The 18,208-nt window shown below is 43.9% G+C and overlaps 1 protein-coding gene across 4 annotated transcripts in view; it reads left to right on the top strand.

Annotated features, from left to right (window-relative positions):
- SACS (sacsin molecular chaperone) overlaps positions 1–18,208 on the top strand; it is a 253,374-nt gene that overhangs the window by 91,903 nt on the left and 143,263 nt on the right. For 2 of the 4 annotated variants that reach the window (XM_007072640.4, XM_043530769.1), the window contains exon 1: positions 15,167–16,699. The exons of 1 other annotated variant lie outside the window; for it this stretch is intronic. The gene's annotated coding sequence lies outside the window, so the exon portion shown is untranslated. Of the gene's footprint in view, positions 1–15,166; positions 16,700–18,208 lie in introns of those variants that run through there. One more of the 4 variants, XM_037891135.2, reaches the window with a different exon arrangement.

Below are 18,208 nucleotides of genomic sequence, written 5' to 3'. Positions count from 1 at the left end.
CAGCTCACTTCATCGGATGCATACTGTGGAAACATCACCTCCATATTGGTGCACATAACAAAATTAATGTGGCGGGGGTGGGGCCGAGGGGTTCAGACTGTGGGAGGGTGAGAGCTCTGGCTGTGGTGGGGGAGGCTTTGGGGTGTGGCCAGGGATGAGGGGCTCAGGGCTGGGGCAGAGGGTTGGGTGCGATGGGTGAGGGCTCCGGCTGAGGGTGAGGGCTCTGGGGTGAGGCCAGGGATGGGGGATTTAGGGTACAGGAAGGTGCTCAGGGCTGGGGCAGAGGCTTGGGGTGTGCGGGGGGGGGAAGGGCTCTGGTTGTGGACTCAGGGGTGGGGCCGGGGATGAGGGGCTTGGATTGCAGGATGCTACGGAGGGGAGAGAGGACTCCCCACAGTTCTCTCTGGTGGGGAGGCATGCCTCTCCTCCGGCTGCAGCAGGTCTGGGGCTGGGTTGGGGCCGGGGGAGGGGTGCCTTTCCCTTGGCCGCTGCAGGTCCGGGGCTGGGCTGGGGCCAGCAGGGAGAGGCATCTCTCCTTAATAGGCAGCCGCACAGTTTAGAGGGCATTTAGGATGCTATGGCCTTTTGCTGCAAATCATAGAATCATAGGACTGGAAGGGACCTCGAGAGATCCAATCCCCTGCACTCATGGCAGGACTAAGTATTATCTAGACCATCCCTGACAGATGTTTGTCTTAACCTGTTCTTAAAAATCTCCAACGATGAAGAGTCCACAACATCCCTAGGCAATTTATTCCATTGCTTAACCATCCTGACAGGAAGTTTTTCCTAATGTCCAACATAAACTGCCCCTGCTGCAATTTAAACCCATTGCTTCTTGTCCTAATCTCAGAAGTAAGGAGAACAATTTTTCTCCTTCCTCCTTGTAGCAACCATTTATGTACTTGAAAACTGTTATTATGTCCCTTCTCAGTCTTCTCTTCTCCAGACTAAACAAACCCAGTTTTTTCAATCTTCCTTCAAAGGACATGTTTTCTAGACTTTTAATAATTTTTTTGCTCTTTTCCGGACTTTCTCCAGTTTGTCCACATCTTCACTCAAACGTGGCACCCAGAACCGGACACAGTACTACAGTTGAGGCCAAATCAGCATGGAATAGAGTGGAAGAATTACTTCTTCTGACTTGTTTACAACACCTGCTAATACATCCCAGAATGATGTTTGCTTTTTTTGCAACAGTGCTACTCTGTTGGCTCATATCAATTGGGATCCCACAGGGATCAGTTCTGGGTCTGTTTCTGTTCAATATCTTCATCAATGATTTAGATAGTGGCACAGAGAGTACACTTATAAAGCTTGCAGATGATACCAAACTGGGCGGGGTTGCAAGTGCTTAGAAGGATAGAATTAAATTTCAAAATAATCTGGACAAACTGGAGAAATGGTCTGAAGTAAATAGGATGAAATTCAATAAGGACAAATGCAAAGTACTCTACTTAGGAAGGAAGAGTCAGTTGAACACATAAAAAATGGGAAATGACTGCCTAGGAAGGTGTACTGTGGAAAGGGATCTGGGGGTCATAGTGGATCACAAGCTAAATATGGCCTTGTGACAGGGTGCGAGCAGTCTAAGTCTGACTCACAACTCTGTACAGGTTGTAAGTTTCCCCACATGGGCTAAATTGGGAGATAATTGGTGAAGGACTGGATGATTAACCAGTTGACAAGGGAATTTAGCTTGTCAGTGGGGGGGGAAGTTAAAAGGGAGATAGGAAGGGCAAAGAAGTCCTGGATTTCAGGGCTTGTCTTTTTGTACAGGGGTGCAACTGCACCAGTGCAGCTGAGCCACTGTAGTGCTTAGTTTAGACTCTACTACACCTATGGAAGAGTTTCTTCTGTCAACATAGTGCTGTCTACATGGGGGGTTAGGTCAGTATAACTACATGACTCAAGAGTGGGGATTTTTTCACACCCCTGAGTGATGTAGAATTGGCCACAGACAGGGAAGATCCCTTCCCCTCCTCATCCTGCACCTAGGGAGTAGGGTGAAGCCTGGGGAAAGTCTTATACTGTGGGGACATGAAACTGTACAAGACATAAATAAAGCATACTGTAGTGAACTTAGGAGCGTATGAGGATTGCTTGCAAAGTGAGACGCAGGTAGGATTGCCAGGCATCTGGTTTTCAGCTGGAATGCCCAGTTGAAACGGGATCCTGGTGGCTCCAGTCAGCACCGCTGACCGAGCTGTTAAACGTCCAGTCAGTGCCACAGTGGGATTAAGGCAGGCTCCCTGCCTGCCCTGGCTCTGTGTGGCTCCCAGAAGTGTCCAGGATTTCCCTCTGGCTCCTAGGTGGAGGTGTGGCCATGGGGGCTCCGTGCACTGTCCCCACTGTGAGCGCTGGATCTCCAGCTCTCATTGGCCAGGAACTGCAGCCAATAAGAGCTGCGGGGGCGGCGTCTGCGGATGAGGGCCGTATGCAAAGCCGCCTGGCTGCACCTCTGCCTAGGAGCTGGAGGGAAATGCCGGCCACTTCCAGAAGCCGCATGGTGTAAGAACTCACTGAAGTCACTCCTGCACCCCAACCCCCTGCCCCAGGTTGGAACCCCTCTTGCACCCAAACTCCCTCCCAGAGCCCGCACCCAAACTCCATCCCAGAGCCCACATCCCCTACCTCACTCTGAACCCCCCAGCCCCACACCAGAGCCCGCACCCCCATCCAGAGCCCTCCCCCTCCCCCGCACTCCAAATCCTTGCCCCAGCCAGTAACCCCCCCCTGCCCCCCGCAACCTGAACCCCTCATTTCTGGCCCCATCCTGGAGCCTGAACCCCCCCCAAACTCCAACCCCCTGCCCAGCCAGGTGAAAATGAGCGAGGGTGGGGGAGAGCGAGCAAGCGACGGAGGGAAGGGGGATGGAGAGAGTGTGAGAGGGGCCTTGGAGAAGGGGTGGGGCCTTAGGAAGGGGCGGGACAGGACAGGGGTGTTTGGTTTTCTGCAATCAGAAAGTTGACAACTCTAGATGCAGGGTGTGGGGGAGCACACTTTGTGACAGTCCTACACTAGGGAAATGTAGAAAAATATTCTCACTGGTGCTGCAGGTTGAGCACTGTGTTAGCTCTGGTTTGAGTCCTAGTATGGGTAAGGTTTTGGCATCTTCTACGGTTTTTACCACTAGGTCAAGAACAGCCTGTGGAACTTAACTACAAAATCATTCTGCCTCCCAAATGCCACAAATGAGCACTATTGCTTCTTGGAAGTAGAGCTGGTCCAAAAAAAAAAAAAAATCGTGCAAACTTTTTTATAAAAATGGGCTTTATTTCAAAGTTGAAAACTTAGGGGGATTAATTTTTCTCATTTTTTTTCAATGAAAAAGACAAAATCTGGAAAACCAAAACATGTTGGGGTTTTTTCTTTTGGTATTTTTTCCCCCTTCTTCTTCTTTTTCTTCTGTCTGTTTCTCTTTCTCTCTTTCTCTTTCTCTCTCCCTCTTTCTTCTTTCTTTCACTTTTTCAGAAGCAGAAAAGGAAAAAATTGGAAGTGTGGAGAAAGAGGAAGACCAGGGAGTGGGGAGAGAAAAAAACAAAAATAGAAAAACCAAAAATTGTTCATCTTAGGTTTTAAAACATATTTTTTCTTTTACATTTTGAATTTTCTTTTGTGAAAAATGTTGAAAACATGAATTCAGAAAATATTACAAACATATTTATCATTTTTGACTAGCTCTATCTGGAAGAAACATTGGGGATTTTCAGTGTCCAGCTCTGGGTACCTCAGGCCTGCCCTTCACACATCACCTGCTTTCCGATAAATGGAACTTTCCAAATCTCAAGTTACCCCTCTGGATAGAACAGAGCTCACTTTTGCCCCAGGTGTGATTTGAAAGTTAAAATAGAGGTAAAGGAAAGAGACAATGTTCAAGCACCATGTCATGCTTTCAGACACTTCCTCTTTCTCCCGAGAAGTGTGCCTTTTATCCTATATATCTTCTTGTTTTAAAGGAAAAAAGATAATTGCCTAGTTTATATCACATTCTTTGGACCCTAAAATTTCTAAAAAGACTGTTTCCATGAAGAAAAGGAGTACTTGTGGCACCTTAGAGACTAACCAATTTATTTGAGCATAAGCTTTGGTGAGCTACAGCTCACTTCATCGGATGCATACTGTGAAAAGTGTAGAAGATCTTTTTATACACACAAATACAGACAGACATCATCTTCCTTTCCAAATGTAAACAGATGGACATCATACCAAAAGGACTGAGGGTAAAAAATCCATTACAATCTACATACCACACAGACTATGCTGACAGCTTTTGCCACACGCTCTCAAAGAAACTGCGGAACCACCTGATCAACATCCTCTACAGCAAACAGGGAAAGATAAAGAATGAGCTCTCAAAAATGGATACTCTCATAAAAAACCAACCTTCCACACAAAATTCCTCATGGCTGGACTTTACTAAAACCAGACAAGCCATTTACAACACACACTTTGCTTCTCTACAAAAGAAAAAGGACACTAAACTTTCTAAACTACTACATGCCACAAGGGGCCACAGCAATGGTTCCCTCAACCCACCCAGCAATATTGTTAACCTATCCAACTATACTCTTAGACCAGCAGAAGCAGCTGTCCTATCTTGGGGCCTCTCCTTCTGCCCCTCCACCCCCACGAACATGATACAGTTCTGTGATGACCTAGAATCCTATTTTTGACGTCTCCGACTCAATGAATATTTCCAACATACCTCTGAACAACATACTAATCCACAGAGACCTCCCTACCAACACTACAAAAAGAAGGATTCTAGGTGGACTCCTCCTGAAGGTTGAGACAGCAGACTGGACTTCTATATAGAGTGCTTCCGCTGACGTGCACAGGCTGAAATTGTGGAAAAGCAGCATTACTTACCCCATAACCTCAGCCGTGCGGAACACAATGCCATCCACAGCCTCAGAAACAGCTCTGACATCATAATCAAAAAGGCTGACAAAGGAGGTGCTGTTGTCATCATGAATAGGTCAGAATATGAACAAGAGGCTGCTCGGCAGCTCTCCAACACCACTTTCTACAAGCCATTACCCTCTGATCCCACTGAGAGTTACCAAAAGAAACTACAGCATTTGCTCAAGAAACTCCCTGAAAAAGCACAAGATCAAATCCGCACAGACACACCCCTGGAACCCCGACCTGGGATATTCTATCTACTACCCAAGATCCATAAACCTGGAAATCCTGGGTGCCCCATCATCTCAGGCATTGGCACCCTGACAGCAGGATTATCTGGCTATGTAGACTCCCTCCTCAGGCCCGACGCTACCAGCACTCCCAGCTATCTTCGAGACACCACTGACTTCCTGAGGAAACTACAATCCATCAGTGATCTTCCTGATAACACCATCCTGGCCACTATGGATGTAGAAGCCCTCTACACCAACATTCCACACAAAGATGGACTACAAGCCGTCAAGAACACTATCCCCTATAATGTCACGGCTAACCTGATGGCTGAACTTTGTGACTTTGTCCTTACCCATAACTATTTTACATTTGGGGACAATGTATACTTTCAGATCAATGGCACTGCTATGGGTACCCGCATGGCCCCACAGTATGCCAACATTTTTATGGCTGACTTAGAACAACGCTTCCTCAGCTCTCGTCCCCTAACGCCCCTACTCTACTTGCGCTATATTGATGACATCTTCATCATCTGGACCCATGGAAAAGAAGCCCTTGAGGAATTCCACCATGATTTCAACAATTTCCATCCCACCATCAACCTCAGCCTGGTCCAGTCCACACAAGAGATCCACTTCCTGGACACTACAGTGCTAATAAACGATGGTCACATAAACACCACCCTATACCGGAAACCTACTGACCGCTATTCCTACCTACATACGTCCAGCTTTCACCCTGACCACACCACACGATCCATCGTCTACAGCCAAGCTCTGCAATACAACCGCATTTGCTCCAACCCCTCAGACAGAGACAAACACCTATAAGATCTCTATCAAGCATTCTTACAACTACAATACCCACCTGCGGAAGTGAAGAAACAGATTGATAGAGCCAGAAGAGTTCCCAGAAGTCACCTACTACAGGACAAGCCTAACAAAGGAAATAACAGAACGCCACTAGCCGTCACCTTCAGCCCCCAACTAAAACCCCTCCAACGCATTATTAGGGATCTACAACCTATCCTGAAGGATGACCCATCACTCTCACAAATCTTGGGAGACAGGCCAGTCCTTGTCTACAGACAGACCCCCAACCTGAAGCAAATACTCACCAGCAACCACATACCACACAACAGAACCACTAACCCAGGAACCTATCCTTGCAACAAAGCCTGTTGCCAACTGTGCCCACATATCTATTCAGGGGACACCATCACAGGGCCTAATAACATCAGCCACACTATCAGAGGCTCGTTCACCTGCACATCTAACGATGTGATATATGCCATCATGTGCCAGCAATGCCCCTCTGCCATGTACATTGGTCAAACTGGACAGTCTCTACATAAAAGAATAAATGGACACAAATCAGATGTCAAGAATTATAACATTCATAAACCAGTCTGAGAACACTTCAATCTCTCTGGTCACGCGATTACAGACATGAAAGTTATGATATTACAACAAAAAAACTTCAAATCCAGACTCCAGCAAGAGACTGTTGAATTGGAATTCATTTGCAAATTGGATACAATTAACTTAGGCTTGAATAGAGACTGGGAGTGGCTAAGTCATTATGCAAGGTAACCTATTTCCCCTTGTTTTTTCCTACGCACCCCCCCCCCCCCCCCAAGACGTTCTTGTTAAACCCTGGATTTGTGCTGGAAATGGCTCACCTTGATTATCATACACATTGTAAGGAGAGTGGTCACTTTAGATAAGCGATTACCAACAGGAGAGTTGGTTTGTGTGTATTGAGGGGGGGGAAGAAAACCTGGATTTGTGCTGGAAATGGCCCAACTTGATTATCATACACATTGTAAGGAGAGTGATCACTTTAGATAAGCTATTACCAGCAGGAGAGTGGGGTGGGGGGAGGTATTTCTTCATGCTTTGTGTGTATAAAAAGATCTACACTTTCCACAGTATGCATCCGATGAAGTGAGCTGTAGCTCATGAAAGCTTATGCTCAAATAAATTGGTTAGTCTCTAAGGTGCCACAAGTACTCCGTTTCTTTTTGCGAATACAGACTAACACGGCTGTTACTCTGAAACCTGTTTCCATGAATACAGGTTTCAGAGTAGCAGCTGTGTTAGTCTGTATTCGCAAAAAGAAAAGGAGTACTTGTGGCACCTTAGAGACTAAAATTTATTTGAGCATAAGCTTTCGTGAGCTACAGCTCATTTAAGCTCACGAAAGCTTATGCTCAAATAAATTTGTTAGTCTCTAAGGTGCCACAAGTACTCCTTTTCTTTTTGTTTCCATGAAGTTTGGCACTGTTAATTTGCCTAATAAAGAAATATTGTTTCACTGTACCTATTTCTAAGAAAATAGCATCCATCTTTTAGTCACTTATGGACCTAATTTTGCTCTCATGCAACCTGATATAAACCAAAGTAACTACATTGATGCCAGTGCAGTTATACCAGTGTAGAATTGGTATAAATGAAATGAGAATCAGGCCCTATGTGAATGAGTTTTGAGCATAATTATGCAAGATTTTGAGTGCTGTCAATTTCCTTTGGTTTCTATCTAATTTCCTTGAGTTTTAGAAATCTGGCTATAGGTCACTGGCCAAATTTTACTCTCACTTACACTGGTGTAAATTTAGAGAAACTCAGCTGCAAGTCAGTGGTGTTACTAAGGTTAGATTTATTCTGCTGTATCTTGAGAACAGATTTTTGTCCCTCCATCTAAACCCCTGAAGGAAGGTCACATTTGCTGATAAATGAAAATGTCCTTTTACAATGGAAGAGGAGAAACTCTTTGTATTGGTATAATGTGACTATGTAAAATTTCTCCCCTCTCTTACGTGTGTGTGTGTGCTTCAGCATTTGCCACAGAAACGATTATTTGAAAGAGAGCAAGAAAAAAACAACCCAGCCTGATAAGACCTTCCTTGCATACTTTCCTAATGTGAACAGAGAAACCTTCCAGATTTTTTGATTTTTTTGGGTACATATTTCAGAGCTAACTTTAGAGATGAGGTGGGTGAGGTAATATGTTTTGTTGGACCAACTTCTGTTGGTGAAAGAGACAAGCTTTCCTTCTTACCAACAGTAGCTGGTCCAATAAAAGATATTACCTCGTCCATTTTGTCTCGAATATCCTGGAACCAACATGGCTACAATAACACAATCAGAGCTGACTGGCAGAATAGGAATGAAGTCAACAGGTTGAAAAGATGGTGTAGCAGCTTTATCCCAGGTTTGTCTGTATCACAAGTGGGTCCTGCTGCTCAGTCCAGGTTAGAGAGTGAAGGGAAGAAATCCTGTTTCTTCCACCCCCTCCCCCACCTAAAACAATCAGGAAAGAATGCCTTTAGGGGATCATCATGGGCCCTTTTCATCTGATTTTACCTCAGGAGGAGGGTGACCTGGCTATTTATTTATTTGAAAACTGCATAACTACTACAGAAGTCAGGAGGCGGTAAAAAGAAAAGATAAGATTGTCAATTAGTAGATAAAGCCTGAATAGTAAAACATTTACACACCTGCACAGGGGGTGAGGGCTCAGGCTGGGGGTGCAGGCTCTGGGGTGGGGCCGGGGATGAGGGGTTTGGGGTGTAGGAGGAGGCTCCGGGCTGGGGCAGAGGGTTGGGTTTTGGGTACAGGGGGTGAGGGCTCCAGCTAGGGATGCGGGCTCTGGGGTGAGGCTGGGGATGAGGAGTTTGGGGTGCAGGCTACCCAGGGGCTTGGGCCAGAGGAGGGTGGGGCCTGGGGTAGAGCAGAGGTTGATCACCCCCCAGGAACTCAGGAGTTGGTGCCTCTGCTTAAAGAACTAATGAGGTAACATAAGGAAACCTCCTCCACTAACATAATGGTCATATAAGTAGTTTACAAGATGGAAAAATAGAAAAGCATCTGTTAGGGAGGACTAAATTGAATATTTAGATTCGGATGATATTCAGACATGAAATGGAATAATATGCTGTCTTCCCACGACCCACACTCAGCAACTTCCTCCCAATTTCAAAACTCCTCTTCTGGGACCCCAGCATCCCCTTGCTAGCAATAAGCACTAGGACATCCCCTTACTCATGATGTCTTCTGGGAAGGTTCTTGGTGGCCTGAAACCCACTTACCCGGTCCATGTCGGGTGGTCCATTATGTCTCCTCTCCAGCAGTCTGGGAGGCTCTGGGTGGCTGCTTCCTCTAGGAGCATCCTTTTCTGGAGGAGCTATCTCATGCAAATGCTATCTTCCAAGCCACGGGGATTTTTTTTGAGAGAGAGGCTGAAGGTCACCTCCCTATGCTACAACTACAGTGCACGACTAATTCCTTTTACTACTGCCATATGGGCTTTGGAGATGTGAAGTGGCCCAGATACTCTTGCACATGGAAGCCAGAGAAACTCCCACCACCACAATGAAGTGTTTTATGGATACATTCTGTCATGTTTATGCAGGAGTAATGGGTACATAAGCCACTTACTCCTAAGTAAACCGGCTCCACAAAGGTCTGACCAGCCGTCAACAGGTCAAGCTTGATGTGGAAAGAATGCTGAGCACTCTGTAGATGAGTGGTGCAGAGCTACCTAGTGGAAACAGCGAGCTAGTGTAATAGAGCAATCACTCCCCTTCTTGATCCAATGTGTGCCACCTGCTTTTGTCTCTTCCCAGCACAGTGGCAGTGCTTGGTACTCACAGAACAACTGTAAGGTGGAGAGAGGGGCAGAAGCCAGATCCTTGAAATGTTAACCACCCAGACACAAATTGTATCTGTTGGTGGTGTGTATGTGGAGGTTGTCACAAGTGGCGTTTTTAGTTTTTCTTCCACACCCAGTTGTCTTTATGGGATCATGACAACTAACACGGAGTTAAACATGACTTTGAACTCAGCATAGATTGTTATGTTTAACATTGTCAGTGGGTCATGGGTAGCCCTAGGCCATCCCCACCTACCCTGAGTGCTGTCATGTTTAACGTGGTGTTGGTTACCATGATGCCTCAGGATTTTGTTCTCACACAGTGTAATTTTCCAGTGTAGGCAAACCCTGACTGCACCTGATACCTCTCCTGGCTGACAACTGTGTTTTCAGATCCGGGAATATATGGAAGAGGAATGTGGCCCTTTTAAGGTCTCCATTATTTATCCACAGAGCATCCTTTTGAAGAGTCAGAAAGGCACATTTGCTCCTACATAGTATCTCCTCTTTACCAATATAATCTCCAGGAGCCTATGGGTAGAGCCACAGACTCTGCTTTGTTGGAGAGCAGTTGAAAAGTTGGCCGTTGAGCAACTCTGTGGCCATCCCTGAAGAGGTGATAACTCCCTGCAGGACACGACTATTTCTGTAGTCACTGTATTTAACTGTCTGTTTAAGCACCAATCCTAAACTCTGGGTGTTTTACAGCAATGTCATACAAAAAAATTAAAATCTCATTACACAATGAGTGAACTTAAAAGACTGCCAGGATGAACAATATGAAAAGTAACCCCCCTGAATTTCAATACCCACTGTCTAATCCTTTCCTTCAAATCCCCTGCTCCTGAACTGCCTGCAGGAGGAGGTGGGGTTTGCAGTGTGTCCAGGTGGTTAATAAATCTAATGCTCTGTATCTATTGAGCCAGGCTGGCTACATAGCTCCAGCCCGGCTCTGTGCCATGGAATGACAGAGCCAGCCTTTGTTTCTTAGCTAAAGGGATGAATAAATTGTGCTCAGGGAACTACACTCCATAGTCTTAATTTCCCTGCTTGGATTTCTCATTAGAAAATCCATTGTCATGATGTCTTCTACCCATTTTATAAGTTAGACTGCTAGTGACTGTATTGCAATATTGCTTTCCTGTGATTTCCCAAACATTTGAAAAACTATAACTTCTTTCTCAATATGTGAAAAAACTAATGAATGAGAAAGCAACATATTCCAGTTAGAATACAGTTCTCAAATTGATCAGAATTCAAAAGAACACGAAACAATCTTTTATTCAATGGTGTTACAGGTTAGACTTGTGAATGATGTTAACAGTACTGGCAGTAATAGCTTGGGATGGCTGGTACTCTAATCACCCTGGCTCTTGTAGGCTGGACTGGTATTTTAATCACCCTAGTACTAATAGGCTGGACTGGTTGGTATTGTTATGGCACTAATAGCCTGGATAGATGGTATTTTAATCAGCCTGGACCATAGCCTAGAAATGTTAATTTTTACACTTTTTTTCCTTTTAAAAATAATGAGAGCAGTATCCTAGCTTTTATCATTTACAAACAATTGGAAATAATTTTTATAATTAAAAAAAAGATCAGCTTTGGGAGCCTTTGTCCCAGCCCCTATTAGGTGCATTTCTCTTGTCCTGGGTTCTTTTACGTATATTCGTTCTTCTCATTTGTCCTCTTCCTTTCCTGTGCTGGCCCTTTAAATCTCAGCAAATGAATTACTTGAAGAGACCTGTGGAATTCCAAACCTGTGGAATGAACTGTTTGAAAAAAGTTTCATATAACTGATAATACTGATGTGTATACTTCTTCTAACCATAACTTATAGGGCCCCATATGTACTGTAATATATTGCTTTGAATAGCTGATGCCCTCTTGTGTAGAACATTAGGGTATTGTTGCCTTTATTTTATTTTAGGTCTGAGGAATGTGGGAGGTAAAATATGTGGGTAGAAGTGAGGTAGTGCTTTGAAACCTAAGGAGTCTGTGCAGGTCCACTGGGTTTCTAGGAGCCAGCACAGAATGTCTGTTCAAACATTTGCAGTTGTAGGAGAACTGTGGAGGAGGGAGTGAGGAGACTTTCCAGCTGGAGGCTTTTTTGTCCAGGCGGGCTGAAGTTGCCAAGAAAGGTCTCTCCAGGCTCCAGAGACTGGTCTATCAAGGATAAGGGAGGTTGGGGCTGCCCAGAGGGTAGCAGTGAGACCGTATTGGGAGAACATCAGAAAACTGGGGTCTGAAATGAGTAGGCTTGTCAGGATTGGATTTAAATCGATAGATGTCAATAAATGTTGATTTCAGGTGACACACTGAAATTGATGGAAAATATTATCCATCGGTAACAGTTGGTGAGAGTGCAGCCCCCACACCTTGCACCTGCAGGGATCAGGTGTCTGACCCTGCAGCAGCACAAAAAGCCCTTTGCACCTCCGCTGTCAAGGACCCAATCTCCCCAGGCAGGAGCCATTCAGCAGTGGGGTGGCCTCCTTTGGGGCCGGGGGCTTGTCCTCCTCCTTGCAGTCCTAGCCTAGAGTCTCTTCTCTGCCCTGCCAGGACTGCTGCCTTCCCCGCACCTTACACCTGGAGGGATCCAATTTCATTCAGCCTTTGGCCATGCAGGGAGCCCTTTACCAGCTCATGCACTCATCAACCAGGAGTGTGGAAGCCATCCCTGAGCAGGGACGGCTCAGCGGCGGGGTAGCCTCCCCTCTGGCTAAGGGCTCCTCCTCCTCCTTGCAGTGCTGGCCAGGGATCTCTGTTCTGCTGGGCCAGGCAGTCTCCCCCATGCCTTGCATCTGGATGTCTTGGGCCCCTCAGTTGAGCAAGGACCCCCCTGCAACTCTCCTGTGAGCGCTGCCCTAATCCTACCCCCAACCCTAAACCCCCTTAATTTCCTGAAAATGTAAAAATTGTTAAACATAAAATTAAAAAAATCTTAATTAAAAATAGATATTAACTATTGAAATTACAAAAAAGAATTCTGCAAAGTCTAGACATAAGAGTTCCCAGGGCTTGATAAGAAAAGCGGACACTTCCAGATGATCAGTTCCAGAGTTCATTCCTAGGTTTTAATTGTAAATAATAAATTAAAAGTTTATTAAATAAGTCTGGAGCAGTGGTGAATGGGGGTTTCTGCAGCAGCCTTCAAACAAGTACAATACCTATCCTGTAACAAGGGAACAGAAGCACGGTGCCTCAAGGGAGAAGCATGGTGATGGCAGAAGGTAACTGAAACTGGGTTGTAGGAGACATGGGGTCATGAGACCTCTTTATTACTGCTTATCATATAAATGTAGGGCAGGAAGGGGACCTGGAGATGTCATCTAGTTCAGCCCCCTACACTGATCCAAGACCATATATACTTAGACCAGCCATGACACCTGTTTTTAAAAACCCCCAATGATCAGGATTCCACAACCTCCCATGGAAGTCTATTCCAGTGCTTAACTATCCTTATAGTTTAAAAGTTTTTCCTAATATCTAACAGAAATATCCCTTGTTGCAGATTAAGTCAATTACTACTTGTTCTACCTTCAGAGGACAGGGAAAGCAGTTGATCTCTGTCCTTTTTATAACAACCCTTAACATATCTGAAGACTTATCAGGTCCCCCTCCAGTCTTGTTTTCTCAAGATTAACCTTGTCCATTTTTAAAATTCTGTCTTCATGGGTATGATTTTTCTGAAACTTTAATCATTTTTGTTGCTCTCCTTTGGACTCTCTCCAATTTGTCCACATCTTTCTTACGGTGTGGAGAACAGAACCCGACACAGTACTCCAGCTGAGACCTTACCAGTGCCAAGCTGAATGGGACAATTTCCTCCCATGTCTTATAGTATTTGTGCATGTTACCACTTCTTATAGGATTCCTTTTTGCTTTTCATGTCATTAAAGAGCTCCTGATGAACCTGTATTGGCCTCTTACTGTTCTTTCTTTCCTTCACATTGGAATAGTTTGCTGTTGTGCCTTTTATGTGGTCTTTTTGAGAAACTGCCAGATCTCCTGGACTCCCTTTTCCCTCTGATTTTCTTCCTGTGGGCCCGTACATACCAATTATCTGAGTTGTTAATGTATGCTTTTTTGAAGTCCTTTGTCCTTATTCTGCAGCTCTCACTTCTTCCTTTCTTTAGAATCATGAAATCTATCATTTTATGATCGCTTTCATCCAAAATACCTTCAACCTTCAGATCTGCAACCAATTCATTCTTGTTAGTCAGAATCAAGTCTCACGGGTTACTTCCTCCATCTTCTGAAACAAAAAGTTGTCTCCAACACCTTCCAAGGACCTATTGTGCATTTTGTGTTTTGCCATATTACTTTTCCAACAGATATCTAGGTAGTTAAAGTTCCCCATTACTACCAGGTGGTGTGTTTTGGATATTTCTGTTGTGCTAGAAAGGACTCCTCCTCCTCCTCCTGATTTTGGGGTCCCTAGTAGACTCCTACCATGATGTGGTGCCCCATTTTCCCCCTTCTGTCTTCACCCAGAGACTTTCAATTGATCTGCCTCTCACCTCCTTCTGGACCTCAGAACAAGTGTATGTATTCTTGATATACTGTGCAACACCAACACCTAGTCCCTTTTTTCCCTGCCTATCCTTCCTGAACAAGTTATCTTCCTGTAAACCAACGTTCCAGTTATGGGATTATCCCACCAAGTCTCAGTGATGCCAGTTAAGTCATAATTTTGTTTGTGTATTAAGAATGATAGTTTTTTCTGTTTATTCCCCATACTCCTTGCATTTGTACAGACATCTAAGATAGTGAGCAGATTGCCACAGTGTTTTCCCTTTTGTTGCTCCTTTGAACCTATTGTAATTTTCCATATATAAGAATATATATGAGAATATATATATTCTTAATATAAGAAATTAATTTGGACTGTCAACAATTCTGTTTGCCATTCAAAATGTTAGTAACTAATTGGTTGAATATGTATTTATCTCAAAGTATACACTAAATCTTAACTATCATACAGTTCACTTGTGTAACAGGTTGGTTTTGAATTATGATTAAGGTTGAGGTTGCAAAGAGAGTCTCTTTATAAGCCCTATTTTTGTGTCCTGTAACAGAAAATTGGTTTGGTTTCTTTTTCCACCCTGCCTATCCTTCCTGTGCAAGCTATCCCCCTGCAAACCTATACTCCAGTCATGAGATTTATTCAACCAAGTCTCAGTGATGCCAGTTAAGGCATAATATAGTTGATGTAGTAAAACTTGCAGTTCTTCCTGTTTATTCCCCATACTCTTTACACAAATGCAAGGACACCTAAAACGTTGAGCCGATCTCCCCAGTGTTTTCCCTCTTGTTGCTCCTGTGACCCTATTTTAATTTTGTGTCCCTCCCTTTCCACCACAACACCGAGCTCTGTTATAATTGACTTTCTTTATACATCCCTGTAGGTTTTTGTGACCTGCCTCCTTTGAACCAAGTTGAAAGCCTTCCTCATTAAGTTGGTGAGTTGGTGTACAAAGATGCTGTTCCTCTTGGTCAGGTGGACCCCATCTCTCCCCAGCAGTCCTCCTTCCCGGAACAGCATCTCATGGTCAAGGAGGCCAAAGCCTTCCCGTCAATACCTTCTGTTCTGTCATGCATTCATCTGCATTCTATCTGGGCCCTTATCCTCAGTGAGGAGACTGGATCAGAATATAGCATAGTTCTTTCAGAGTTACACTAACTTTCAGAGCAGAAGCAAAAGAAGTCAGCCTCCCACCTTGGGCAAGAGACAGGCAACAGAATTTTTAAATAACAACGGTAGGGTCATAGTGAAGATCAGGAGCACTCTGACATTGACATCTACCGTCAGCTGCAATGACACTATCAGTATGTTTTTTTTACTGTCACAGGTGTTAGTCTGTAAAAAAAAAAAAAAAAAAAAGCTATTCAGTTCTCCTACAGTACAAACTTTAGCCACATAAAACAAAAGAGAGGGGCCACAGTTCTCTAGATTCCGGTAGGAATTCTAAGTCCCAAACTGTAGGCCAGTCTCCTGTGATCCTGACAGATGCCCTTACCAACTTGGAAAAGAAGAACCAAACTCAGGACACAACTTATAAACATGTTTAATACTTAGGTTTCCGATAGCCATGATTTAATCAACATAAAAATTCCTCTAAATAATAATCTGAAGAGTATGAAAGCACAAACACTTCTTAAGTGAGAAAGCTAAGAGTGGAATAGCAAAGAGGTTCACAAAAGCTACCATGAAGAGAGAAGTTTTCATGATTTGAAAAAATCCCACTGAAAAACCTGTGCTTTTTATAGTGTAAGCATTGTCAAACACAATAGAATTGTGCAAGCATAAGACAGACAGAAAGAGAAACTGATTAGTTTCATTTCACAGGTTGAGAGAAATGCAAAAAGTGAACAAACAGCATAAAAGGTGAAGTCATTTTGATTTAAAAAAAAAACTTTACTATCTGATCAGTTAATGCAAATGGAGATATTTTTAAATAGCACTTCTGTCTTGACAGTGGTATTTTAAAATTAAATTTTGATGTGGCATCCTCACTTTGTATTTTACTTTATGCCACAGATAATCTAAAAAAAACCCCAAACTGCCATTTTTCTGTGCTGTTGAAATCTGAGACTAGTCAGGACCATATCTCTTTAAAAAAAAAAAAAAAAAGTGACAGAGAGAGAGCTGGCAGGGGAGAGCTAAAGCCTCTGCTGCATTAAACTTGTTTGGCTACATTGAGGCTGCAGCAGTGGTCACGCATTATGCTGAAATCTGCTGATTTTACAAAAGGGGGAAGAGGGACAAGATTGTTTTGAGTCCAGATGCTGTCAAACACCAGCAACTTATGGAAGAAATGAAGAATAGTACAGTATGTGAAAGCAGTTTATGAAGAAATAGCTAAATACAGTGGTTTGTCCTGTCTGATCATCTGATGCTGTAAGTACTAGCACGATACAGGGTTGCTCAGTCACTGCAGTTGTTTGTGTGAGATGTTTTATGGGTATCATGATGCTATTAGCATTCATTGTGGTAGAAACCAGAGGCTTTGGCATATTTAATAGAGTATTTAGCTGAATGGCTATTGTCTATGTTGTCTACAGAATCTCTGGGTGACTCATAAGCTGCAGTGCGCTAGCGGTGTGGATGGAACAAGGATTTGCACATTAGCTTGCCTCTCCATTTCATAGCTTTGTGTCTTTGTTGCACTGTATTGTGAGAAATGTTAGTATATTGCTGCAGTACTATGCACGTAAAGAGGCCTGTTTCTCAATTTGATCAGCAGCCCTTGAATGCTGTTTTTTTTGGTGCATTCTTTGTTTGACATGACCACAGCTGACATAATTTAAAAAAGAAAAAAGAAACCTAGAAATACTACTTACTCCAATGCTAGATGCTGTAGTTTGAGCAAGCTTTGCAGCAAGTAATTTTTCGTATGTATATATTTGTAATGGGGTTGCAAGATAAAGCGTGTCAATTATGATTTACTTAGAAAAGGAATGAGCACTTTCCTATGTTTTCCTATGTTGTGACTTAAAGTAGATATATGTATTTCAAATGAAAGTACTTGTTCATGTGGAAATTCCACATCTTGTTCTTTGGCAGTTGATTTAATGCCGTGTCTTCTGTGCATGCTCTAATGATCTGATGTAGTCTTGGTAACAAATTAAAAAAATATGGCTAACACAAATTCCCTGCCCTGTGTATATGAGCAGATTGCTCAGTAATGAAGTAAAAAATGTGTAGCTAAATTATTCATGCCAACAGAGCAAAGAACTAATGCACATTTTTATCATTATTTTGAAAGTATTTTAATTTTGCTTTCTCTGTCAAGCTATAGGCCTCTACTTACAGTATCATCACAGTGATACATTGTGAAACAAATAATCCCTGTATTACTAAATTCATGTACTGTCTTATGTGGTAGTGTGAAGTTAATCCTATCCTGCTCCTGCTGAAATCAGTGAGGCATCTCCCATTAGCTTCAGTGGGAGCAAAAGGAAGTCTAAGTGTCCGTAGTATTCGATTGTGCAGGGCCCTACATGAGGACACAAAGGGGAACGGGCAGTGGCACAGAGGACCTTTCTTTTGTGTACCTGTGTGTGGACCTAGCTCAATACCTGTTCCTGAATTTAGGGTCTAAGTTCTGCTCCCAGCCACTGCTTGCTACAGCACTAGCCACTTCAGAGGAAACAGGTAAGGCAGAGCTATGGCCCTGATCCTCCCACATGCTGGGAAGTCCAAGCTGAACTCTTTGAAAGGTTGTTGCTACAACTACCATCCCCCTATGCTCTTTGGCAGTACAGCTCCAGGAGCCCGCCAATGGGAGCTGTGGGACGGGGTGCTGGCCACGGCTTCCTGCAGCTCCTATTGGCGGGAATGGTGAACCGCAGCCACTGGGAGCTGTGGGCAGCCGTGCCCGGGGATGGTCAATGTAAACAAACTGTC

This window comes from Chelonia mydas, chromosome 1 (assembly GCF_015237465.2).
Source record: "Chelonia mydas isolate rCheMyd1 chromosome 1, rCheMyd1.pri.v2, whole genome shotgun sequence".
NCBI lineage: Eukaryota > Metazoa > Chordata > Testudines > Cheloniidae > Chelonia > Chelonia mydas.
The sequence above is the reverse complement of the archived record's forward strand: the minus strand, read 5'-3'. Positions and strand labels throughout refer to the sequence as shown.